The sequence below is a fragment of the Rhincodon typus genome, chromosome 14 (assembly GCF_021869965.1).
Source record: "Rhincodon typus isolate 14 chromosome 14, sRhiTyp1.1, whole genome shotgun sequence".
Taxonomy (NCBI): Eukaryota; Metazoa; Chordata; class Chondrichthyes; order Orectolobiformes; family Rhincodontidae; genus Rhincodon; species Rhincodon typus.
In genome coordinates, this window is record NC_063345.1 from 36,521,245 (window position 1) to 36,548,774 (window position 27,530).

The window sequence follows — 27,530 nt, forward strand, 5'->3', positions numbered from 1 at the left end:
GGGAGGTGTCATTTGTTGCGAACCGAGCGTAGGTGTTTCACAAAGTGGTCTCCAAGCCTCTGCTTTATCTCCCCAATGTAGAAGAGGCCACATCGGGAACAGTGGATACAATAGACCATGTTAGCGGATGTGCAGGTGAACATCTGTCTGATGTGGAAGGTTTTCTTGGTGCCTGGGATGCAGGTGTAGGGGCAGGTGTAGCACCCCCTGCGGTTGCAGAGAAAGGTGCCGGAGTTGGTGGGGCTACTGGGGAGTGTGGAGCAGACGAGGGAGTCGTGGAGCGAGCGGTCCCTCCGGAAGGCAGATAAGGATGGGAAGGGAAATATATCCTTTGTAGTGGGGTCAGATTGCAGGTGGCGGAGAATGATGCATTGAATTGTAGGTGGTGGAAGTGGCAAATAACACAGAAGCATGTACAAGTAATAGGCGATAAGTAAAAAGAAAGTTGTGAACTCTAGGTAACACTGTCTGCTTTCTTTGTACAAAGGGAGTGCTATTTTCATCCTGGTGTGAGATACCCCACCTTTCTTTAGCTTAATGGGTTCTTAATGGGTTCCCAATGTATTTTTCATGAGGCTATAACACAATTGTAAAATCCATAAAATATTCACAGGAAAAACCTGTTTCTTACTAAAATAGTTCTTTAAAAAGCATGTTACGCATTTCTGGAAGCAGCCATCCATCACTTGCCTCTATCCCTCTTAATCATTTAACTCCTCAGCTGCTCCAATTCAAGACAAAGGCAAAAGCTTTGTATCACCCTAGAACTTAGTACACATACCAATAAAAAGGCATATTCAAAGAAGTAACAACTCGAGTTACCTACTATGGAATCTGGCATTTGTATCAATACACCAGATCATACCTGGAGTACAATCTAAATCCTACTCTCGGGATAGCAGACAGGTGTGGAGAAAATGGCATAGTGGTGTTGCCACTGGACTAATAACCTAGAGACTTAGGTAATATTCTGAGAATCTGAGTTTGAATTCCACCAGAGCAGATGGTAGAAATTGAATTTAATAAAGTATGGAATTAAAACTCCAATGAAACCATTGTCAATTGTTGCAAAAACCCAAGTGGTTCACTAATACGCTTTCAGGAAGGAAATCTTTTGTTCTTACCTTGTCTGGCACATGTGACTCCAGAACCACAGCAATCTTAACTGCCCTCTGAAATGTCTTAGCCAGCCTATGATGTAGTGATTGTAACGAGGTCAACCAGGTGGACATCATAGAATCCAAATTCCTGATTGGAGCTGTTAATCTGCTCCAAATAGGGGCCCTTTCTGACAGATATAAACAAGAGCATCAGTGGGTCTGTTTACTGTGAGAGCTGGTGCTGAGGGAGCTGGATCACTGTCAAGGACTCTCCTTGTGGAAATAAAATGTGACTTGGTGATGCAGTACTGGCCTCTGTGGAGTTATTTCAGTGGTGACAGAAGAAAAACAAGCTCCTGAGGAAATTCATTTGCAATTGTCATCTTTGATTTAGGGGTAAGTGTTTCTGACATAATGCTGCTATTTGGAAAGATGGGTCATTAGATTTGGGAAGACTGGGCCCAGTATTTGGGAAGAATGTGTTCATTTTCCAGGCAAATGACATTGGGACAGATGAAAAGCAATGAGTAATTCTCCTGACAGCTTGTGGACCCACAGCTTTTTTGGTTATTAGGAGCCTAACACTCCATGAGCACCAGATGCTAAAATCTTTCAAGAGTTGATGGCTTTACTTTAGGAATATTTTGACCCTAAGTTTCCTCTAACTGAGATGCTATCATTTGGGTTTCAAATGGGCATTACAACCAGCTTTGGACTACATGGCCCCCCAGAAATCTCCCCTTGTGACCTTCCAAAGGTATCCAAGCCCTCCACTTCCACCCTGCCTGCCACACTCAACCCAGTGGGAGTTCAAGTTTAGGAGGTTGAACCTACACCTGGGGAGAACACATTCCAAGATGTCTGCACTCTCTAGTTACAAATGCCCACTGGTTTCTTGCCCAAAACTTCCAAATCAACGGACTCCAGTACAGGGGTGCTCCCTCCATCTGATGTGTGGACCTCAGGATTGCACCTAGATGTAGTGGTAGAGAATAGAAACAGAAGACTTTATGATGGAACATAAGCATTGGTGGCACTTTATTGTTAATGCATTATCTTATTTGTAAATAATTCTTCACCTTTCATCAGCTGTGTGAGCTAATGTCATTTTAGCTGCAACTACAAGAATGAAGACTGAGAATCTAGCCATCTTTACCCCTGCACAATATTCTAACCCTGTCTCAGTGATAGCTATCTTTTCCTTAGCACCCAAACCAGCATGAAACTTTGCTATGATTGAATGAGGGAGCATCGGATGTTGTAAAGTCTTCAATCTATTTATAACGTTTAGTTTCATTAAACAGCTTGAATGATAGTTTTTAAAAAAAAAAAAATCAAGACATTAAGCTGCACTTTTGGGATTACACAAGGGATGCTGGCATCAGCAGCATCAAACCATTTACAGTCAGTGAAAAATGACTTCAAGTAACACAGGTCTGTCAAATGAGGTTCATAAAGAAGTTGTCTATATTGCTTTAGCTGATGCTGCTATGCTGAAGGTGTTATTCTGTCTTAAAGATGTCCTTGCGTTCTTAGTCAACATAATGTTGCAGCTCTCATGTTTCCTCATCACTTTTTCCATAGTCTGTGAATCCACCAGTTATCTGGAGCAGAGTTTCTGAGGATCCAGTGGAATCCTCAGTCTGGATGGTATCTGTTTATGACCCTGGATGTAACTTGCATGGAAAGCTGTTGTGGAGGGCCATCCCATGACCTTTGGCCCCAGTTAAAGATGGTATTGCAATTATGCTGGACAGCATGACATGGCAATCTGACCACTACTTGGAGGTTGATGCTGGGTATGTGTTCCTCATCCATTCACGTAGCAGCCCTTGGAACAGCAGCCATGGAGATGAACATTGCTTTTATGTGGATAGTGCTAATGACCCTGCATGGCCAAGATCAGAAACAAAGCAACTCCTCACTAAGGTGATCACTTACCAGTCACAGACAAATACAAACAAAATTTGAACATTGTTTCCAAAATACTTTGGGACGTAAATGCTCCAGACAGGGTGCCTCTACATGGGCATTGTACTTTGTTGCCCTTATTCAGACATCTTTTGTTCAAGTTTTTTCTTACACCAGCAGTGGGAAATGAAACATGTGGCTACAATCTTGAGGACTTCTCCCCCAACATTCTATCCATTCAGTATCCAAGAAAAGCAACATGCCATACAGGATGATAATATGGACATTTTATTGTGACAGCTCCTGCACCTGTGCAGGTTATGGGACTTTGGAAAGTGATTGTGAATTTGGCAACTGAGGTGAATCTTTCCAGGTCACAAGACATTGCCCTCTATATCACTGCTATTAGTAGGATTGATTTGTAATGTTGAATGATGTGGTCAACTGTGCCTATGGCCAAGACTTTTAGTCAGCACAGACAGCAATGGATGAGGTCTACTCACAACGTTATGTGATAACAAAAAAAAGCAGACATGGCTGCAGAAACTCAGCAGGTCTCGCAGCATCTGTGGAGAGAAAAAGTTAATGTTTTGAATCCACTGGCCCTTCATCAGAACTGAAAGCAGCTGGGAAATTTTATTATTTATGTTGATAATGGAGAGTGGGGAAAGGAATGAGTCAAATAGATAGAGATGGTGCACTGAGAAAAAAGACAGATATAGCAATTAAAGGAGAAACAGACAGAGGGGTTGCTGATGATAAGCTAAGGCAAAGATCAATGCTGAATGGGTACAAACAGTAAGTGTGAAAGTTGATTTGATTTATTGTCACATGTATCAAGATACAATGAAATGTATTGTTTTGAGTGCTAATCAGACAAATCGTACTTTACACAAGTACATCAGGGTAATAGAACAGAATGCAGAAAATAGCATTACAGCTGCAGAGAAAGATCAATCCTAATAAATGAGGGGTCCATTCATTAGTCTGAGAACAGTGGGGAAGGATCTGTTTGTACATATTTTCAAACTTTTGTATCCTCTGTCCAATGGAAGAGGGTGCAGGAGAGTATAACCGAGGTAGAAGTGTCTTTGATTATGTTGGCTGCTTTCCCAAGGCAGCAGGAAACAGTGTCAATGGATGGAAGGCTGGTTTTCCTGATGGACTGGGCTGGGTTCACAACTTCCTGTAATTCCTTGTGGTCGTGGGCAGAGTGGTTGCCATACCAAGCTGTAATACATCTTGATATGATGGTTTCTATGGTGCATCTATAAAAATTTGTAAGATTTCTTGTGGACATGCAAATTTCCTTAGCATTCTGAGGAAGTAGACCATTGATGTGCTTTCTTGATTGTAGCATTGATGTAAATGGATCAGGACAGATTGCTGGTGGTATTTACTCCAAGAACTTGAAGCTCTTGACCACCTCCACCTCTGCACCATTGATACAGACAGGGGCATGTCCTCTACTCTACTTCCTGAAGTTTTGCTAACATTGAGAAAAAGATTGTCTTTATACCACACAAATAAACTCTCTATCTCTTTTCTGTTCTCTGCCTTCTCATTGTTTGAGATCCAATCCACTACTATGGTGCCATCAGCAAATTTCTAAATGGAATTAGAGCTGAATTTGTTCACATGGTTGTGAGTGTGTAAGGGGCTGAGTACACAGCCTTGCGGGCACCAATGTTGAAGATTATCATGGAAGAGGTGTTGTCGCCAATCCATACTGATTGTGATCTGTGAGTCAGGAATTTGAGGATCCAGTTGCAGAGGGGGAATCAGAGTCCTAGGTCTGAGTTTGGAGATGAAATTGGTTAGAATTATGGTGTTGAAGGCAGAGCTAAAGTAATACATAGGAACAAAAATTGCTGAAAAAACTCTGTAGGGCTGGCAGCATCTGCAGAGATAAATCAGAGTTAATATTTTTGGTCCAGTTAGTCTTCCTCACCTGACAGTAGGTAGGAAAATGCTTTTTATGCAGAAGATAAGGTGGAGGGAGGAAGTAAGGAGTAAAAGACAGAGCCCAAAGAGACAAGAACAGTTGGACAGACAAAGGAGTGGATAACAATCTGCCTGGGAGAATGAATAGTTACTAATGGGAACAATTAGTGGCTAGGAATGGGTTGTGTGTAATAGCAGACCATGTGATAACAAGGCCTGGTGTGTGGGTGCAGTGGTATGGGCATGGGAGAAGATGCTTCAAGCCCTAAAATTGTTGAACTCTATTTTGAGTCCAGAAGGCTGTAGAGTTCCCAAGCTGTTCTTCCAGCTTGTGTTGAGCTGTACTGGAGCACTGCAGCAAGCCTGAGACAGATGTTGACCAGGGATACAGTGGTGTTGAAGTGACAGGCAACTGAAAGCTCAGGGTCTTTTTGCAGACAGAACATGGGTGTTCTGCAAAGTGTTCACCAAGTCTACACTTCATTCCACCACTGTAGAGGAGACCACATTATGAACAGCAAATGCAGTAGACTAGACTGTGCTGCTTTACATGGAAGGTGTTTGGGCCCTTGGATGCTGAGAAGGAAGTAAATGGACAGGTGTTCCATCTCCTGCAGGGGAAGGTGACATGGGGCTGTTGGCAGTGAAGGAGGAGTGGACCAGGGTATCCTGGAGGGAATGGTCTTTATGGAAGTCCAACAAAGGAGGGGAGGTGAATATGTCAATAAATAGGAGTCTGACATAGGTGTCTTTGTTATCCGGATGTTCCAGGAATCCCTGTACCACCAGGAGATGCCATTTGCCATGGACCAGTTGCAACAGTAGACCAACTGTATGGATTGAGGCTGGAGTTGGTGTGCCATTACTAACCTCCAAATCAATATTGACCACTATCAGCAACAGCCTCACCACCAAGCCCTGCAGAACTCTACTGGAAAGATTTCCATTCACAGAAACATTCCTCTACCATTAGTCTTCGTTTCTAGAATCTCAGACAATTTTTGGATCCAAGGTACCACTTTTTCTTGGACACCATGAGCTCTTACTTTCTTGACCTTCTGCCATTAGGGACCTTAACAAAAGCCTTGCTAAAGTCAGGTAAGCCACATCAACTCAAAAACCCACATCAATAATTTAGCTTACTGTCTCCGAAATTAGATCAAATTTCTCAAACATGATCTTTACAAATCCATGCTGGCCATTCCTGATTAAAGTGAAACACCCAAAGCTCGGATACATTCTGAATTCTTTCTAATTTCCCCACCCCCAAGTTTAGACTGACTGACCTGCAATTTCCTAGTCTATCCCTTCCTTTTCTAAATAATAGAAAAGTTAGCAGCCCGCCAGTCCTCTGGCACCTCAATTGTAGCCAAAGAGGATTTGGAAATTACTCAGGGCCCTAGTGTTTAACCTCCCTTGCCATCTACAGTGCAATTACTTTGGCTCTGCCCGGTCTCCACAAGAAGCCAGCACTCTCTCTGTTTTCCAAAGCCAAGACATGGATTGTACTTGGTTGATTCCCTCACTACCTGTCTGGTCTCCTCCTTCTGTCCAGTGGTCTCTCATTCCAGAGTGTGTTGCTCCTACACTTGTGGTCATCCAAGCCACCAAGCATGTTTAGTATATCACACATACTGCAGGATGTGCAAATCATGGGTCTGATCTCCTTGATTTAACTATATAGAATAGAATATGGAACCTTGCTTTTATTCTACCCTTAGTCTTACTGAAGTATAGACAAGAAAAATCTTCTTGTTTCCATCAAGCAAACAACCAGTACCCCTTAACTTTATCAAGTCAGTAAAATAACTTTTGAAGCTCTAAAATAATTATGTATATAATCTGCTATTTCTAGTGCCACTTCCTCAAACATTCTGGAATGAGGCTTATCAGGCTTTGGGGATTTATCTGCTTTTAATCCCATTAGTTTCCCCAACACCATTTCCCTAATTTATTTCAATTCCTCCTTTCCATTGGGCCCTGTTACTCCATATTCCTAAAATGTTATTTATGCCTTCTTTTATAAAGACAGAAACAAAGTATGTTTTTAATTAGTCTGCCATCTTTTTGTTCCTAGGTATAAATTCCCTGTTTATGACAATAGTGGAGCCACATTTGTCTTTACTAGTCTCTTTTCTCCATCTACCTGTAGAGGCTTTTATTATCTGTTTGTATATTCCTGCGAGCTGACTCTCATGCTCTATTTTCCCCCTCTTAATCAGTCTCTTTGCTGCCTGTTGCTGAAATATAAACTGTTCCCAATCCTGAGGTCTGTTGCTTTTTTGGCCAATTATATACCTCTTCCTTGAATTTAATACTATCACCAATTTCCCTTATTAGCCAAGATGTGAGCATGTTTCCCATTTTGTTTTTATGCCAGACTGTGATGAATAACTTTGGCAGTTTATCAATGCATTCTTTAAATATTTGGCACTGCCTCTCTGTCATCCCTTTAAATAACAACCCCTCATTTTTCATGCTTGCCCCTATTATTCACACTTCCTTCAGCATTTGGCAGCATCATTTCCTTCGCTTCCCTGATGTCACATTGTAACAGTGGCACCTTGTTCCACCTGGTGCTGGGGTTCACTATAAATGCAGTGTAAAACTCTTGCTTAAAGCAATCAAGAGAAAATGATCACTGCTACTTTCCTGCAACCAGTTGTCATTCACTCCCAATGGATTTTTTCCTGTGGAGGGATTATGCCAAATGTAATATGGCCATGGCATGCATGGAGATCTGGCCACAACAGGATATGCTGCAGGAAACATCTTTATTTGCCGATAATATCACTTTTTCTACTTGCAACCTGCAGAAAAAGATATAAAGTTAAAGAAGCAATATAATTTAAAACTTACATTTTACTTCATTTTCAGTTTAAACAGAAGAACATGCAAGATTATAAGTATGAGCTTAATCATACTTGATCTTGAACCTCAAGTACATTTTTCTGACTGCTCCCCATATCCCTTGCTGACTTGACAGGCTAAAAAATGTCTCTTTGATTTAAGTATATTCAACATTGGGTTATCCACAATTTCTAGAGTAGTCAATTACAATGTTTGACATTGTAGCAATAAAGTTCTCATCTCAGTCCTAAATGGTCAGCCCCTTATCCTGACGCTGCATACGCCTGTTCTAGATTCTTCAACTAGTGAAGCAACGTCCTAGTGTCTACCAAATGCCTTCAGAATACTAACATAGAAACTAGCACCAGGAATAGGCCACTGAGACCCCAACCTAGCATGCCATGCAATAACATCATGGCTGATCTGATGACTCCAAATTCTTGCTTGCCTCTAATAATCCTTCAAGAATCTATCTCTACCCAAAAATATTCAAGGATTCTACTTTGCCTTTTGAAAAGGAGTACCAAAGACACTTGACCTCTGTAAGAAAATGTTTCTCTTCTTCTTTTCTTTAAATAGTGACCACTATCTAGGTTCTCCCACAAGTGGAAACATGTGGGCTACATCCACCCTATCAGGACCTTGTGTTTCAGTCAAGTCACCTCTTACCTTTCTAAACTCTAGTGCCTGCTTGTCCAGCCTACCCCACCTGCCTAATTAGACAATTCATCCATTCCAGGTATTGTTTTGCTTTTACTAAACTAATGTAGATGTTGGACATCTGAAATAAAAACAGAAAATCCTGGAGAATCTCAGCAGGCCTGGCACCATCTGAAGAGAAATGGAATTAATGTTTTGAGTGTCAAGGCTCTTCTTCAAAATCCAAAGAGACTTTGGAATCAAAACAGAAACTGTTTCTCTATGTACTCATGCTGTCAGGCCTGCTGAGTTTCCACGGCATTTTCTTTATCCATTTTAGTTTTAGTAAACCTTCTTTAAACAGCTTCCAATGCATATATATCATTTCATAAGTTTTAAAAAAAATTAGTATCTGTACATATTCCAGAAGTTGTGTCTAACACCCTTCATAACTGAAGAATAATTTTGTATTCAGTTTCTCTTACAATAAATTACAAGACATTAAAATGTCAAAGCAGAAATAGGCCAATCAGCCCATTAAGTCTGTTCTGCTGTTCAATGAGATTATGGCTGATCTGATAATTCTCAACTTGATTTTCCTGCCTTTTCCCCACAACCATTGATATGCTTATTGACTAAAGCTGTCTATCTTAACCTTAAACATATTTAACTAGTCAGCCATGATAGCCTAATCCACAATTCCCTTTGAGGAAATTCCTCCTCATCTCTGCTAAAAATGTCTGATTCATTATTCTGAGACATTGACGTCTAGTCCTAGACTCTATCACAAGGAGAAACAACCTTTCCACGTCTACCTTGTCAAGTCCCCCCCAGGAATCTTGTATGTTTCAATAAGGTCATCTTTCATTTTTGTATTCCAATGAGTACGGGTGCAGTCTGCTGAACCTCTCCTCATAAGACAGTCACTCCTACTGGGTATCAGCTTCGTGAATCTTCTCTGGACCATCTCCAGTACCAATACATCTTTCCTTAGATAAGGGATCCAAAACTATTCACAGTATTCCAACTGTGATCTTAGTGGTGTCTTGTGTAGTTCTAGTAAAACCTCCCTACTAAATTTATTTAGTTTATTGTGATATGGATTTTGTTACAAAACAGTGAAAAGGGTTGCATAGTGTCGCCACTCTCTGGCACCATCTTAAAACACAGAAAAATAAACCAAAACATAGAACGTAAAGGCTACCATTGTGCCACAAGAGCCCTATATCCTTCCTAACTTATTTTTCTAATCAACCTATTCAAAAATGTTACTACACCATCTTGAACAGGTGAGACTTGAACCTGGGCCTCCTGGTTTAGATATTGGTACTATCACTGTGCCACAAATTCTTCCTAAATATGGAGATGAAAAATGTACAACAGGTGTGTTCTCAACAAAGCCCTATAGAATTGTAATAAGACATATTATTAGGCTAAAACTCTGTTGCATTCATGGGTGGCACAGTGGGTTACACTGCTTCTTCACAGCACCAGGGACCTGGATTCAATTCCAGCCTGTGTGGATTTCTTCTAGGTACTCCAGTTTCCTCACAGACCAAAGATGTGCAAGTTAGGTGGAATTGGCCACGCTAAATTGCCCCATAGTGTCCAGGGATATGCAGGCTAGGTAGGTTAGTGATGGGTTACGACAATAAGGTGGCTGGTCTGGGTGCAATGCTCTTCAGAGTCAGTGCAAACTCAATGGGCCAAATGGTCTCTATCTGCACTGTAAGGATTCTATTCCAAAAGGAGAAACATGCAATTTGCCTTCCCAATTGTTATCATGCAGGTACATGAAGCATTCTCTAATTATTTTAAGAATTATCTCTGAGCATCAACATTCAGAAGTTTTGTTTGTTTTTGAAATTTTCTGCTTTTTTGTTCTACTACCAACAAGGATAACCTCATTTCCTGATTTTGTACTTCGCCTGCCACCTTGTTATGCACTCACCTAACCTGTAAAGAGATCTTGACAGAGATAGTAGGAACTGCCGCTGCTGGAGAATCTGAGATAACAAGGTGTAGAGCTGGATGAACACAGCAGGCCAAGCAAGATCAGAAAGGTCGAGACCCTTCTTTGGAAATGGGGGGGAGGGGAAGGGGATTCTGAAATAAATAGGGAGAGAGGGGGAGGCAGATAGAAGATGGATAAAGGAGAAGACACGTGGAGAGGAGACACAGCTCAGAGGTGGGGATGGAGCCAGTAAAGGTGAATGTATGTGGGGAGTTAGGGAGGACGGACAGATCAAGGGGGTGGGATGAGGTTAGTGGGTAGGAGATGGGGGTGGGGCTTGAGGTGGGAGGAATGGTTAGGGAGGCGGGAACGAGCTGGGCTGGTTTTGGGATGCGGTCGGGGGAGGGGAGATTTTGAAGCTTGTGAACCTCTTTACAACCATTCTGACCTCCAAGTTCACATTCATGCCTAGCTTTGGACCATCAGCAAACTTAGATATGTTATTCTCAGTTTACTTATCCAAACAATTAATATACCAATAAAAAGCTGAAACCCCAGTATTAATCCAGTTGTAATTCACTAGTTACTGCCTGTCAACTTCAAACTACCCTGTTTAGTCCTACTGCCTGCTTCCTGCCCTTTAAGCAGTTCTTTATCCATGCTATTCAATTACACTCAACTCCATCAGCCCTAATTTCATGTATGAATCTTTTTGTTTGCCATCTTATCAAACTCTTATTTTGTTTAAGTCTTTCAGCTGGTACTTTATTGAATACCCTTTGGAAATTCAAGTATTCTATATCTATTGGCATGCCCTTGTTAAACCTACTGGTTATATCCTCAAAAAAAGACTTTTTTTTCTTTTGTAAAATCATTTTTACATTGATCATACCATGATGTTCTAACCGAATAGCTAAAAAATGCTTAATGATTGATGTTGAGCTAGCAGCTATAACCGAGAGAATGCTAGCAGATAGTAGTTCCCCTGTTTCTTGAACCTTCTTTCTTAAACAAAGGTATTACATTTGCCAACTTCCAATTCACTAGGACCATTTCAGAACCTGGAGGATTTTAGAAAGTCAAAATAATGCATTCACTATCTCTGTAATTATCTCTTTTTAGAACTCCAAAATATAGTCATGGTAAACAGTAGGCTATCATATCTTAGGATCTGTTCACTTTTTTGGTCCTCTTCTTTCTTGGGTGAATCTTTCTGCTGATACTAGGAAATTAAGATGATTAGTTTTATTAGCCTTTTAACTACCTATTTATTTATGCTTCATAATTTTATCTTTTAAAGACAAGTGTAAAATATTTATTCAATATGTCAGTTCCACAATCCTCATAATAATGTCACCTGTCCCTGCCTCAAGAATTAAAATTACTGTACCTATTCTCCTTCCTTTTATACACACGTAAAAGCTCTTACAACCTGTTTTTATTTTCATGCTTGTTTATGCTCAATAGTCATAATTTTTATCACTATCAATTTTTTGATAACCCTTAAGTCGCTTCTCAAACTCTTCTAAACCTCTGTTTTATGACTATATGCTTCAAGCCTCTTGTTTGTAACTTAATGCTACCATTTAATGTGCCGAGCATTTCTTCCTTGCTTTATCAGAGATAGTAAGAACTATTGATGCTGGAGTCGGAGATAAGTGTGGAACTGTAGGAACACAGCAGGCCAGGCAGCATCAGAGGAGCAGGAAAGTTTGACGTTTCAGATCAGGGCCCTTCTTCAGAAATTTGTTTTGCAATTTGTAGGGGTTCTGGTTTGTGATCAGTAATTTGCAGTTTTAAGTGGTTTGAATCACCCCCAGATCCCTGTTTCTGACACTGGACTGACTTAGGGAATGTGAAATGAAGGCAGTAGACAGGTGTTTCAGGGGCAAAATCTCAATGAATATTGATTGAAGTTGAATGTCATGTATCTGTATAGGTTTCATAATATCTGGGTTGGGAAAGCCTGAAGGGTAAAAGTCAGTTAAGAGTGTTAGTTCTGGTTAATTGTTCTTTTAGAGTCGGTGTGAATTGGAGTTTTGGGCTGAAAAATGGTTCCAACCAGTTATCGCTGTCTGTGAATTGTCCCAAGCATAGCCCAGCTACCTTTTTTAAACTTTAAGTTATTTGCAAAAAGTCCAGAATTTTGGACCAGTATTTCAGAATATGGGGATTTTTGCTCACTCCTACATTTTGAATTTCATTTTGTTGAACATTTTGAATTTTTTAAAGATGTTTGTTTACTGCTGTATTTATTTAACATATTTACCTAAACAATGCATGTCACATCTACCTTCATATCTATGTAATTAACTTTGTTTAAGCTCCTTTCTGAGACTGGAATATGTCATCTTTCATTATTTGCTATAATCCATAGTAAAGTTTATTCTTCAATAGATAATTTTCTCATGCCTTTGGAGTCCACTTGTACATTGCTCTAATGGAAGGAATGACCTTCTTAAGGGGCTTTGTGATTTCAGTGTTATTACATTGGCTGAATCCCTCATGTGACCACTTGCCACAGTCACGCCTCATTAGGGTAGCGTGCTGGAAGTTAAACCCTGCTGTTCCCAGAGCCATCGCAAAAGGTAAAGATTTTATCAAATTCCCCATTTATCATTTTTATGCTTCTTTACAGAAAGCATGCAGAAGCTTTTTGTATTTAACAATAATTACTATTTATTACAAATAAATATATCCTAGCTGCATCCAAATAACATAAGAACAAGGAGCAAGAGTAGACCATTTTGTCCTTCAAGTCTGCTCTGCCATTCAATAAGATCATGGCTGATCTGATTTTAATCTCAACCCAAATACCTGCACATCCCTGATAATGTTTCATCTCCTTTGTAATCTACCTTTGCCTTAAAAAAAATTTAAAGATTGTACATCCACTTTTTTTTGAGGAAAAATTAAGATTCCCAACACTCCAAAAGGAAAATTCCTCATCTATCTTAAATGGGCTATTTTTTCCTTATAAACTATGACCCCTAGTTCTCAATTCACCTACAAGAAGAAACATCATTTCAACATCCACCTGGTCAAGTCCCCTCAGGATCCTAGAGAAGACAAGAAACACTGGTCCTATGTAAGTTACCTGCTTTTCAGATTCCACTTTTGGATAAATATATTACTTGCAATGCAGAGTACTGCCAACAGCATGGGTTCAATTCCCTTACTGGCTTAAATTAACATGAAGGACTCTCCTTCTCAACCTCTCCCCTCACCTGTGGCACGGTGACCCTCAGGCTAAACTACCACCAGTAATTCCTGAGTGCAATCCCATAATCCAGTAGGATTATGGCAGTTTTACTTTTATGCTAAGTCAGCCAAATGTAATTTTTTAAAAGGTCTACTACTTGCCTAACATCATCTCCCCATGTATTACAATATGACACAATATTGAAATAAACGATAGTTATGGAGCTTAGCTGCAACTTGATTCATAAACCCTTGGAATAGATCTGGGGGTTTCTCTAACCTAAACATATTAACTCAACATTGATATAACGTATTTGGCACAACAAAGCAAATACTACTTTTGCTGTTGATGTTAATGGCAACCCTTCAATAGATAAATCATAGAAATGTATGTGGCATGGCTAACCCATCAATATGGCCTTCTAGCTGCAGAATTGGTTATGGAACAGTTTTCATGACTGAGCAGGTATTTCTGCTATAATACGTGTTTCATTAACACATATTGGCTGTAACATGATTGAATAGTGGATGCTGTGTGGATAACACAAACTTTCTACTGTACAATATAATGATTTTTTGTGGCAATTTCCCAATAATGCAATTTTCTATGGTGATTTTCTACAGTATGATGTTGCACAGGAACACAACTATCATGCTATAGGACAACCACCTGTACTTGCCTTTCTATAATCTGCTGAGAATCTAGTTGATCTATCCTGTTTAGGAATTAACACTGTCAATGAACTCCAGCAGTTTCAATTATGTTCCATCAAGTGATTTTCCACCATATATTAAATCTTTGTTTCCACTGGATCTTTTTTCTGCACTCAACAATATGGATGTTCTCATTAGCCCTGACCCACTTAAATACACATTATACCTATCTTATGTTATGCATCCAGGTAAATCTTGACAGATTACATTATACTTTCTCAGTAATTGCACAAGATCATCCCACTGTCCTTCATCTCAATATTAGAACAGATTATCTAACTATTGCAGTATGTCTATGTTAGCTAGTTAAAATGTAAAAGTTCACTTTGAGAAATGTCTGCTTCACCCTCTACATCACTCTTATTGTCTTTGTCATCTTCCACTACTCCTGCCACCAGACGTGCTTGTTCCTCATTATCATCTTCCCTACAATAACTCTTTTGCAACATGTTTGTGACATAACAGACTTCTTCCTACAATCAGGAGTATGTATCTGATAAGCCACTTTACTAATCCTGCTAATTATTTTACAAGGGCCACTGAATTTTGCTTTCAGAGGTTCACCTTGCAAAGACAATAGTAACAATTCTTTGTCTCCCACCTAAAGATCTCATTGTTGCTGAATATTTATCTGCCCATTCTCTCTCCAGTTTTGCTTGTGAAACTTTCAGATATTCTTGAGCTACCTTACATGCTGCTGTGAATCTTTCAAGAAATATGGACATGTAACCCATTATTGAGGATTCGTCTGTTTCATTCAATATCTTTTAGTAGACCTAAACTCATGATCCATTTGTATTGATTTATGGTCAAATAAAGTAGATTCATCTGGGGACTCTCTGGTAGCAAATGGTAAGTCTAAACCTTTGTCCCAATCCTCTGTATTCATGGCAGTGCACCTTAATCATGATTTTGAATCTGATGGCATGTTTCCAAAGCTCCCTGTATTTGCAGATAGGCAGTAGATTTCAGTTGTTTTATACCAAGCTGCTAATGATTTGCTGGAAAACATTGGGTATATGGTTAGAACCTCAATCGGGTTGTATCTCAAATGGTAGCTCATAACTCATTAAAAAAAACTGAGCTACCTTTCCCTGGTACTATCCTAGCTGCCAGTGAACTTAAAGCAATAACTTTTGCAAATCAGATTGTCATATCCATAATTGTAAGGTTATACTGATTACCTGCTTTCATTTTTTGGAAATGGTCATATACAATCTGTTAATACTCAATTGAATGTTCTTCAGAAACCAGTATTTGTATCTAAGACTATGCTTTAATAAGATTGCCCTCAGCCTATGAGATGGGTTTACAGATTAATAATCAAACTATTTGGTCACGTTATGAATGCAGCTTCTACAACCATAAAGTCCTGAAGTGGAACTCAAATATGAAGCTTTGGTTCAGAGGTAGGTTTGTTATCCACTGTGCCTCAAGAGCTTCTTGAGAAGATTATGTTGAGGAAATTTGGTAGAGGTGCTCAAATCAAGAGGGATCTAGAGTAGAATGAAGCAGAATTGGAAACAGGTTAGATATATTTACATAATTTCATCAATTTTGAATATAGTTGCAATGTCCAATATACTGCCACGAGCCATTTCACTGCACTAAACTACTGTGTGTGCCAGTCAAAGCATAAAATATGTAAAACAAGCAGCTTGCTTCCATGGCAACAAATCACTCCTAAGGTTAATTGCCAGTCAGAGTAGCCTTTAGTCTTCTTTGTTCTATCTGCCATAAAGTTTGGATTCTCACAAGCAGTTATATAGATCCACATTTTATCAAGAGGTGGAACTGGCAGAATTTTGGGAAGCTGATGTCCCATTACTATAGCAATTAGGATTGACAATGCGTGAAAACACCAATCATCTGTACTCTCCTGACAGGGAGTATCATAGTTGAGTCAGCACTTAATGAAGGGGACGAGGGGTTTGGGAGAAGAGGTGATTTTCTCCACTGCTGACACTGCACTAATGCTGTAAAAGGAAACAGTCACCCTGTGTTAAAGTGGTCTCATTCCAGTTTCTGCTTCTACCTAGCTAGCAGCTCAAATATACCTAAGGCATCACATGTTTGGTGCCTATATTTGCAAATGGCAACTCAATCACTTTTCCTCTGGAAAGAAACAAATTTAAACAAGGTAAGGGGCCTTGATTAGATGACACTATTCCTTTGAGTGCAGGATACCAAAAATATCACCTTTACGGATCTCTGGGTCCTCATAACAATACCATGGCTTCGATGAACAGAGAATCGCTTATACTATCTAAACTTATGACAGCTCATCTGGTTTTGAAACTGCTTATCAAAAACTCTTGTGCACGGTGGCTCAGTGGTTCGCACTGCTGCCTCACAGCACCAAGGACCCGGGTTCCATTCCACCCTTGGACGACTGTCTGTGTGGAGCTTGCACATTCACCCCATGTCTGCATGGGTTTCCTCCAAGTGCTGCTGTTTCTTCCCACAGTCCAAAGATGTGCAGGCTGGGTGGATTGGCCATGCTAAATTGCCTGTAGTGTCTAGGGATGTGTACATTAGGTGGGTTATAGGGGGATGGGTCTTGGTGGGTCGGTGTGGACTTGTTGGGTCGAAGGGTCTGCTTCCGCACTGTAGGGATTCTATGATAAAATCAGTTCTTGTGTGGCAGATTATAAGATCTGCTTATTATTTATTCAGTGAACACAAATTATATTATCATCTTTTCAGTCACTCCTATTCTGCCAATCACTAATCAAAGTGACAGCATCTTATAATTACCCATGTGGGGAAGAGATCCTGTTTCATTTTATAACTGAAGATCACAATGGTGGAACTAGGTTCAGCCTACCTTGGTAACTGAACTTGAAAATCTCATTATTTCCTCTTCCCTATGGTCCTTCAAAAGACCTAGTCCACTGGAATGAATATATTTCTCTAGCCTGAGTCAGATACCCTGGCATTTCATGATTTCACTTCCTTGTAAAGCAAATGTCTTTTCTCACATGCCAGTTCAGATTCTCCACTAGATGTAACTGAATTCCAATGCACCTGTCTGGTTGATGCAAGAACATAGTTTCAAAAAAGGATCTTCATACTTTGAACATTGTTGTAGTAATGGTTATTCACAGATGACCAACATAATGGTCCTATTTCATAAAACTGTCTTACTATTATGTAAGAAAATTACATGCATCTACCTATGATTTCTTGTGTAAAAGTTGTGTAGACTGCATTTGCACTTTCTCAACGTGGACTGCATACTATCACCAAGGAATTAGTTCCATTGCTGTGTCCAAAGTTGGGAGCCAATTGCATGTCAGTCTACAGCACAAACCTGGGACAATATTTTCCCAGTATAGCAAATGAAGAGGCTATTGCCAGGACTGCCATCCAAATGAGGAATGTGACTTACTTTCTAGAGCTACTAACCCAATTAGAAGGCTAGCAACTCAACAGTCTTGGCAGTGCCATTGTTAAAGGTAAATAATGCTGTCTCTGCAGTGTCAGTGAGAGTTTACTTCTATGCTGAGGGCTTTCAAAAACAAGATACATTCTTTGAACAAAGTTCTGGTATACCCCAGCAATTTGACAGGCAGCTGTGCCTTCCAGCAGTGGTACTAAAGCCATAACAGCAGTGTTGATGCTGTGGACTATACAATGGGTCATGGAGTATCCATAAACAAGTGACCCACTGATGTTTCAGTGGGGACAAAGATGTGGGGCCTTCTGTCACCATTTCAGAAGCAGACTCAAGGGTAGGCAAAATTCAGCCCATGTATTACTAAATGTTTTCTGTTGAGAGCATGGCTTAAACTCGATGCATAGAGCCTACAGTTTGACAATATGGTGCACTGATGTTGTTCAAGAAATATGGACTGAATAACAAAATTTCCTTGTGGCTCGATTTTTGAACGTGAAATAGCAACACCCAGATACAAACAGGCTATTTATCAATAAAATTCCACATTATGCCTTCCAACCCAGATAATATGGGGTGCAGAGGCTTTAATAAATTAAAAGGCAGAGGATTGCATAATGTGGAGTTCAAAGTATTAATTGGTCACATGGCCAAAATTGTCATCTTTAGTCACAGATTTTACTATTAATGAATTGTGATTGATCAAATGTAATTGACAGATGCTGTTTCTTCATATATTTCCAGTTATTTTTGTGTAGATTATCCTGCAGTTTACCAAACTTCTCAATGCAGTTTATAAGGGTTCCAATTTTATAGACTGTAATCAAAGTGTCTGTTTAATTTTTTTGCCAGCCAGTGGAAGAACTGACTTTTGTTTAACAAAAATCCTTTTCCACAGCAAATGAAGTAAGTTTATGCTTTAAAACCTCTAGGTACTGCTGAGAATTTCTGCCACCAATTGTTCCAATTTTACTTTGAGGCAAGAAATGAGCATGGGACTGATAGGGTGAGGATAAAATCAGGGCCTCGTTTTCTGGCAGATTTTCTGAAAAGTGAAAATCCTTTAACTGAAGGAACATTGCTCATTACATTTGTAGTGGATTCAGACTTTTTACACAATCCAATAGGCCTATTGATTCCATCTCCATGGTAACACCAGTTTCTGAAATATTGCAGGCTCTTTCCACTTGCTATTCCCATAGCAACAGCAACACTTGGATAGGTCTTGTGGAGTTGAATAATCACAAAATATCTGATAAAGCTACTCACAAAGAGATCAGTCAATGTGGTCACTTCAAAGATAAGCAGAAGGGACAAAAGACACAGACTGTCAATGAAAGAGCTACTGCTTTGGCCTCAGAATCCATCTCTGTCCACAAGAAATCCCAAGACTCATTATTTTAATCTCAATGTGGGAGACCCTACATCACATAATTGACAGGGAGTGGGGAAATCTTTCTCTACAAAATATATCAATAACTATGAAAAATTAAGTCTGTTAATTATTTATTGTATGTATTTTTTCAACCATAGTCAACACTCTTTTAACCTCCATCCTGAAGAAATTGGTATCCTGTTAAAACATCTGTCTAAAGATCATATTTGGGGCAAGTATAACTTGTGTCATAAATGTGTAGCTGTAATCTTATAGATTTTATAAGACATGGTAATCTCCTTTTTAAAAACCAATGTAAAGGAGCATTTAGACATGACTCCCAAATGTCTCCTGATTTCTCTTGTGGATTTAATTGTGATTAGCCAGCTGGAGGAAACAAACTGTACTTATTTCATGAAGGACACAAAAGACAACTGAAATTGAATTCATTTCCATAAGGGTAAACAGAAATTTATGGACAATGCTTTCCCTGGAAGTATGAATAGCTCTTTCCTATTTTACCAAACCTGGAAGAATAAGATATTCAAGTGATTTAGACAATTAAAACAAAAATTAATATCTCAGCTAAAATACAATGGATAGGACAGTACCCTAACATAGAAGTTGCCACTACTTAGTCACTACTTCTTCGCTGCTGTGCCCACCTCACCAACACCATCATTGGTGACAAAGCTGGGTCCCATGGTGAGCTGACACTTGCCCCACAACCAGGAGCCTCTGGCTTGGCTGCTAGGCCAGGCTGTTGCTGTAATCTCAGAGCCCCACTCTGACCACCCTCCTCTGAAATGTCACATTGCCAGTGCTGCCATCTTAATGTCTGCTGCCACCACCTCCAATCTCACTGGAGGAGTTTTGCCCCTGCTGCCCCACCAGCCCTGAATGCTGGGAGGATGTCCCTGCTGCTGCGACTGCCTCCAGTCGCCACGAGAATCTGCATCTGCCACTACTTCCGAATACCAGGAGGAGCTGTCACTCTGCACACACCTCGCTCTTGTTGCCAAGTCGATTTCACTAACTAACCCACTGCAAAAGACACCAAAGAAAAGAAAAACAAAATCAAAATGAAAGAGCAGAAGTAAAAAGAAAGCATGTAGGAGGAGCTGAGACCCAAGCAAAAGCCCACATGCAGGTCTGCTACTCCACCACCGTCTTGAATCACTTTTGTGTAGAGTTCTATCTTTACAGGTTTTGGTGAGGTCTAGGCACTGCCCCAACTAAACTGAACAACACGTGAGGTATACTGAAGAGCTGACAATTCCAGCTGATGTTATTGTATGAGGCAGATTCCAGACTGAAGTCTGGCTTGATGGATCATATTTTTAATTTAATTTGGCAATCTTTCATTGAACACAGGCATGTAATGTTGCAGATTTGACTTTAACAATAAAACACAAGTTTATTATGTGAAAGAAAATATGATAATCAGATAAACCAGACTAACCACACATAACCAAATATTAAATATTTTGAAACACATAATGAAATATAATACAAACAATGAATAATTGCTGTATTTCCACAGCAATACTCAACATTTACAATACTCGAACATTAGAGAATTCCATTCTGTACCACATCTATTAGGTTTGACCTAATTGTGGCTTTCCATTCCCAGTCTTGAGAGTTTGATAGCATCTTCCTCGAATAGTCACACAACTGAGTTTAGACTTTGAGCTTAAAACAACTCCTGAAGAAAGGTTCTAACCGAAAATTTCTGGTCTGAAATTTTCAAACTAAGTTCAAATCATCAAGGCAACCTATTTCCTAAATTCTAAAGTATTTCCTTTCTTCAGCAGAACCTATCTATAATTTAACTTCCACCAGGACTCCTACAAACTGAAGCCAAAAATCATTCTAAGCTATAAGTATTTCCCCTAAGCCAACAAAAAAACAATTCTGGATTCTTCTAACTGGAAAATAAATAGATTTTGATGTAAATGCTGTCCCATTGCAAACAAATTCCCATTACGCTCCGGGAACTATTACTCATACACAATTTTAAAAAAGACATGGCTCTTGCAAGCCAGACAAGATAATCATTAAATGCCTTCATAGAGATAAACCAAAATCTAGAAATTCCAAACTCCAAAATAAATAATATTGAAATATATATGAATGACACACCTTGTATCACAAGTCATACTCAATCCATCTCTGCCTCATTTTAGGAAAAATTGGCCTATGACTGGGCCAAGCTGGGGAGGTCTGGGGGACTTTAACCTCCTCTCCTATGAGTAGAATATTCTACAGTTAGTTGAAGAACAGCATGAGTGGTCATTTGGAATTGAGGAGATATCAGTGGCTGAGCAAATCAATAAAGTTCATTGTGCTGTGCTGCACCACAATCCATTACCACCACCAGTATAACTCATCCTTACTCTGCACAAGCTTTTATCCCTTTTCTTTAACTAATCCTCTCCCTTCTATTAGGGCACTAACCGCACTCAGAAAAACTCCATGAAGAGGCCAGCACCTGAGAACCTTAACTTCAATTCTGAAGAAGAAGCCACTGAACCCTCAAAGGGTGCACTATCAAGGTGTTCTCCAGTTCAGAGATTCATCTCGGTGGGTACACTTTCTAGATTAGATTCAGAAGTAAAATCTTATGGTCATATCGCTTAAACGTCTCTACAGCTGGTTGAGGAAGAAATGTCCCAGGTCTCTGGTACTCAGATGATGATTAGAGATGAGGCACCTGCTCAGCTTCAGACAGAGAATGATCCCATACTTTTGTCCATTAATGACTTTGTTACACAGATAGGAACAGCAGGCAGGTTTGATAGAGACAGTCTGTAAGCTGGATCAAAGATCAGAACAGTCCACCAACACTATCAGAAGCACATGTCTGGCAGTCTCCACGGGCAGGTTGGTGAGTACCATTGCCAGCCAGGAAAGCACTCTGTGCTTGCTGGTTACGTGCAGAGACCTGCACTCCATTGTTCTAGCCATAGGTGCTCCTCATCAGTGGCAATGTGAGAGGGAGACAAGAGCTTGATCTCACTCTGGTGTTCCTTCCTCTCAGAGATAGCGTGATGCTACAGGAACAGGACCCAGAGGAAAAAGGAGTCATGCACAGGATCTCAATGCTTCTTCCCCAGGCACTTCAGAGGTGCCTAGTCCTCCACCCTTCCCTGCCTGTGATTGCAAAGCCTGCAGGACTTCAAGCCGTGATAGGTAATCCTGTATTTGGGCAGGAGGCTCAGTGGACCTGGACCTCAATGGGTGCTCTTGTTGTAAAGCAGGCTGAGCACCAACTCTCGGGCACTTCCTCCTATCTCCTCCTGGACCATGACCTTACCACTGAACATTAAGCTGTTATTTCCAGGACTGTCACTGACTTCATCTCCTCCCCTTTGTGGGATCTCACCTCCACATCTTCCTACCTCCTTGCCCCTAACTCTGTACTGACAGGACTACCCTGGCAGACCCATTGTTTCAGCCTGTTCCTGCAACACTGAACTTATTTCTTGCTGTCTTAAGTCAATTTTGTTCACCCTTTGTTTTGCCTCTTCCCACCTACAATTGTGATTCTGCTAATGTTTTACATTTGTTCCACAACTTCCAATTTTTTGGCCCCAACCACCTTCTCTTCCTCCATGGATGCACCATCCTTTACACATCCATCCCCCATCAGGATACACCGACGTCTTTCTGCTTCTTCCTTGAAACAAAACCTGAACAGTTCCCATCCACTATGACCCTTCCTTGCCTGGCTGAGTTGTTCTTAATTTGAACAACTTCCCCTTTAACTCGTCTCACTTTCTTTAGGCCAAAGGTATAGCTATGAATACCCACATGGATTCTAGTTTTGCCTGTCTGTATGTGGGCATATAGAACACTTCTAATCTTACTCAGACCTCAATCTGATGGTGTCATCAGTGCTGCATTGTGCTCTTGTTCGGAATTAATCAATTTTGCTTCCACTTTCCATCCCTCTCTCACCCTCACCTAGTCCATCTCTTATTCTTCACTTCCCTGCCTTGACATCACTGTTTCTACCTCTGATTGACTGTCCACCAGCATATGTGATTCATATGGTTACTGGACCTCACATCATCAGACATTCCTTTCTGCAATGCCTCCATTCCATTCTCCCCGTTTCTGTCTCCAGAGACAATTTGGTGAACGATGGACAGGGTGTGTTGTTTTCTTTTCCTTTTTTTTTTTTTAAACCCTCAATCAGTATTTGGTACTTACTTGCATACAGGTGAAGATGATGATTTGTAAGTAACTGCTAAGTTATAGAAGCCAGTTATTGAGGGTAACTGCAACTGACATCAAGGTAGCATTTGATTGAGTGTAACATCAAGCAAAACTGAAGTCAGTCATAATCAGGGACAACTCTCCACTTGTTTGAGTCATACCTGGCACACAGAAAGATGACTGTGATTGTTGCAATTGGTTATCTCTGTTCCAAGAGATACCTGCAAGAGTTTTTCAGGGGGTGTCCTAGGTCCAATCATCTTCAGCTGCTTCAACAATGACCTCCCCTCAATTATAAGGTCAGAAGTAGGGATGTTTTTTGATGATAGCATAACATTCAGCAATATTCATGACTCCTCAGATACTGAAGAACTCCGCCTTCAAATGTAATAAGACCTGGACAACATCCAGTCTTTGGTTGATAAATGGCAAGTAACTTTCACACCACATGGGTACCAGTTAATGACTATCTCCAGTAAGAGAAAATCCAACCATTCCTCCTTCACATTCAATGGCATTACCACCACTGAATCACACACAATCAGCATCCTGAGAGTTACCATTGACCTGAATTAGACTAGCCATATCAATATTGTGGCCATAACAACAGGTCAGATGTTGCAGTGAATAATTCACTCTGTCTCCTCAAAGATATCCATCTAAAAGTCAGGAGTATGATTGAATACTCTGCACTTGCCTGGGTAATACTCAAGAAATTCAACACCATTAGGACAGAACAGCTTGCTTGATTGGCATCCCATCTAATTCCTTCAACATTCACTCCCCCACCACTGACACACTCTCCTTAATGGCATTGTAGGTCAACCCATTGCAGGTGGACTGCTGTGGTTCAAGAAGGCAGATCACTATCATCTTCTCGAGGGCAACTAGGGAAGGACAAAAAATTCTAGCCAACCAGCAATATCCACAACCCACAAATGAATTAAAAAAACAGAGTGGCAGCAGTATGTACCATATACAACATCCAGTATAACACTGAGACTCCTTGGACAGCACCTTTCAAAACCATGAAATCTACCACTCAGAAGGACAAGGGCAGCTGACATATGGGAACACATCATCTGCAAGCTACATAACATCCTGACTTAGAACTGTGTGACCTTTATTTTACTATAGCTGGCTCAAAGTCTTGGAATTCCCTCATTAATAGTATTGTAGGTATACTTATACCATCTGGTCTACAGCGGTTGAAGAAAGCAGCTCTTCTCATGGAAAATTAGGAATGGACATAAATGCCAACCCAGCCAGCAATGCTCCCTTAAATGAATTTAAAAACCAATACTGTGAGAGCTATGGTAACTCAAACCAATGTAGCCAGAGACATATCTATGGTACCATGGGTGGCACAATTGCAGTACAGGGGTGGAAGAAGAGTGAAACAGCAAGACTAATTAAGTGATTTATTTGTTAGGTAAACAGAGGCATTTTTGTGTCTGTGATTTTAGGATGGCATGTTGCTCCCTGGTGCCAAGATCAGCAATGTCACAGAATGGTTGCAGGACATTCTCCTGGGGAGGTCATGGTCAACATTAGTACCAATGACAATAGGTAGGGAGAGGGACGAGATCCTGAAAGCAGAGTTTTGGGATTTAAGAGTAGACCACAAAGGAGGACGTCACAAGCAGTAATGTCAGGATTACTCCTGGTAACATGTATTAATGAACATGTAAATGGAATGATTGAACATTTGAACATGTAGCAGGAGGGTTGGCAAAGACGTGAGAGCTTCAGATTTCTCATGTATTGGAACAAGTCCTGGGGAAGGTAGGACCTGTACAAGAAGGATGGGTGGGATATTAGTAGGACTAAGACTAATATCCTTGCAGGGACATTTGCTAGTGCTATGGTGAAGGATTTTCAATTAGAATCACAGAATCCCTACAGAGTAGAAGAAGGCCATTTGGCCCATCAAGTCCACACCAACCCTCTGAGGACCATCCCACGCAGACCCACCCCCAAATAAGACTTCCCACCTGAGACACTATGGGCAATTTAGCACAGCTAATCCACCTAACTAGCACATCTTTGGACTGTGGGAGGAAACCGGAGCACCCGGAGGAAACCCACGCAGACACGGGGAGAATGTACAAACTCTACACAGACAGTCGCCCGAGGCTTGAATCCAGCCCGGGTTCCTGGCGCTGTGAAGCAGCAGTGCTGACTACTGAGCCACTGTGCCACCCCAGAGAAGGAACACAGACAGAAAGGGAGCAAAACTGGTGAAAAAAAGTAGAAAAATAGCAAGTAAAATTTTAATCTAGATGAAATGAAGGCAAGCACCGAATAGTATCAGTATGGAATATATGGTATGACCTAATTGCCATTATGGAGATATATTTAGATGAGAACAAAGAATAGAAACTGAATATTCAGGCATAGTCATCATTTAAGAAGGAAAAGGAGATGGAATAGTTCTCTTATAAGGAATAAAATTAGTAAAATATTGAGGGTGAAACTTACATTGAAGATGCAGAATCAGATTGGACAGAGCTAAGAAACAGCAAATAGTAGAAAACATTGTTGGCAGTTGTTTATAGGCCAGCAAATGATAGTAATAATATTGGGCATGGGATTAATCAAGAAATTAGGGGTGCATTTAACACGAGTAATGGAGTAATAATAGGCATCTTTAATTTACATTTAGACTGATTAAACCTAATCAGCTTGAATGTGGTGAAAACAGAATTCCTGGACTAAGAATGAGTTGGATATCTGAAGCAGTACATTGAAGAACCAGTTAGGGACTGGGCTATTTTAGATTTAGTATGATTTAATGTGAAAGGGCTAATTAATAAACTTATTGTAAAGAAACCTTTGGGAAATATTGACTATAATACGATAGAATTCTACATTAAGTTTGAAAATGGTACAGTTCATTCTGAAATAATGGCCTTAATCTGAACAAAAGAAACCAGGAAAATGTGAGGTTTCTGGAGATCTAAAACAAAAACAGAAAATGCTGGAGGTCTTGTAACATCTGTGGGGAGAAAAATAGAGTCAATGTTTTGAGTCCAATAACTCTTCATCAGTTGTACTACAATGGGTTGCCATTGCCTTGTGCAGATCACTGACCAGAAATTATTCCCTTTCTTATCACCTGCCAATAGCATCTGTTGAAAGTAGTTACAAGCTAACAGTTAACGAGTTAAGCCACATTATGATTGAATCTTCCTTGGCCATCATGCTGTGGAATGCTTCTGGATTGGAAATTCTGGCTCAGAAGTAGCAGCACTACCCATTCCATCAGAAGACCTCCCCAATCAATAAAATAGTGCCAAAAACAGAAATTGCTGAGAAATCTTAGAACAGGAAAGGTTCTGAAGAAAGGACACTGGATCTAAAATGTTAACTTTACTTTCTCTCTACAGATGCTGCCAGACCTGCTGAGCTCCCATCGCAATTTCTGTTTGGTTTTTGATTTCCACCATCTACAAGTTCTCTGGGTATTTTTTTTTGTTGTTCGATAGAATTGTGCACTCTATAGTGACCATCCACTCAACTATCAAATCATAGATCAAGGAGAAAGCAATATAAAAAGATCAGAAGTCAAACAAACAAGCCAAAAGTAACTTACTACAGCTTATCTAATAAGTTATCCACACAATTTAATCATACACAATTAATTCAGCTATCCATCTTTCCACCAGTGAATTGCTTCACCAATCCATTCATTCCTCCATCCAACAAACAGCCCCGAACTCTACTATTACATTCTTCTTTTCTTTTCAATATTATTCATCCATCCACCAGCATGACAAATGTCTGTCAATTTATTCATCTACCAATCCTTCTCCCAAGTAATCCATCCACTAATCTTATCCATTCATATATCATCTATCCAACAAACTATCCATTTATTATTCTACCAATCCACCCATTTCTCAATGATGAAGTGGAATGATAAAATGAATCACTTTACACCCAGTTCCACTTCAGGCATCAATGAGTTTATTGTTTTACCCTGGTGAGGAAAGAGCCTCTTGGAAGTCCAGGGACTTCTCTAAACAAAGGAAAACATGCAGTTACTCAGCCCATTTCGGCTGGTTATCATCTAACTACTCATGCAGTTACCTGGGGGTCTTAACATCATGTGACTGTGTGATCACTGCGTGGTCAGACCATTCCTTTCAATCCCAAGATGAATACCAGGCTTTGAAGCAGTTTGGTACAGAGGCTTCTATCAGCATTCCTCAATGCTAT

General features: G+C 40.1%; 1 long non-coding RNA gene across 1 annotated transcript; it reads left to right on the forward strand.

Annotated features, from left to right (window-relative positions):
* Nucleotides 1–1,354: 1,354 nt before the first annotated feature.
* Nucleotides 1,355–27,530, forward strand: LOC125484902. The gene is made up of 3 exons (XR_007263704.1): nt 1,355–1,496; nt 21,537–21,671; nt 26,699–27,530. It is a non-coding gene; the product is annotated as an uncharacterized LOC125484902 (long non-coding RNA).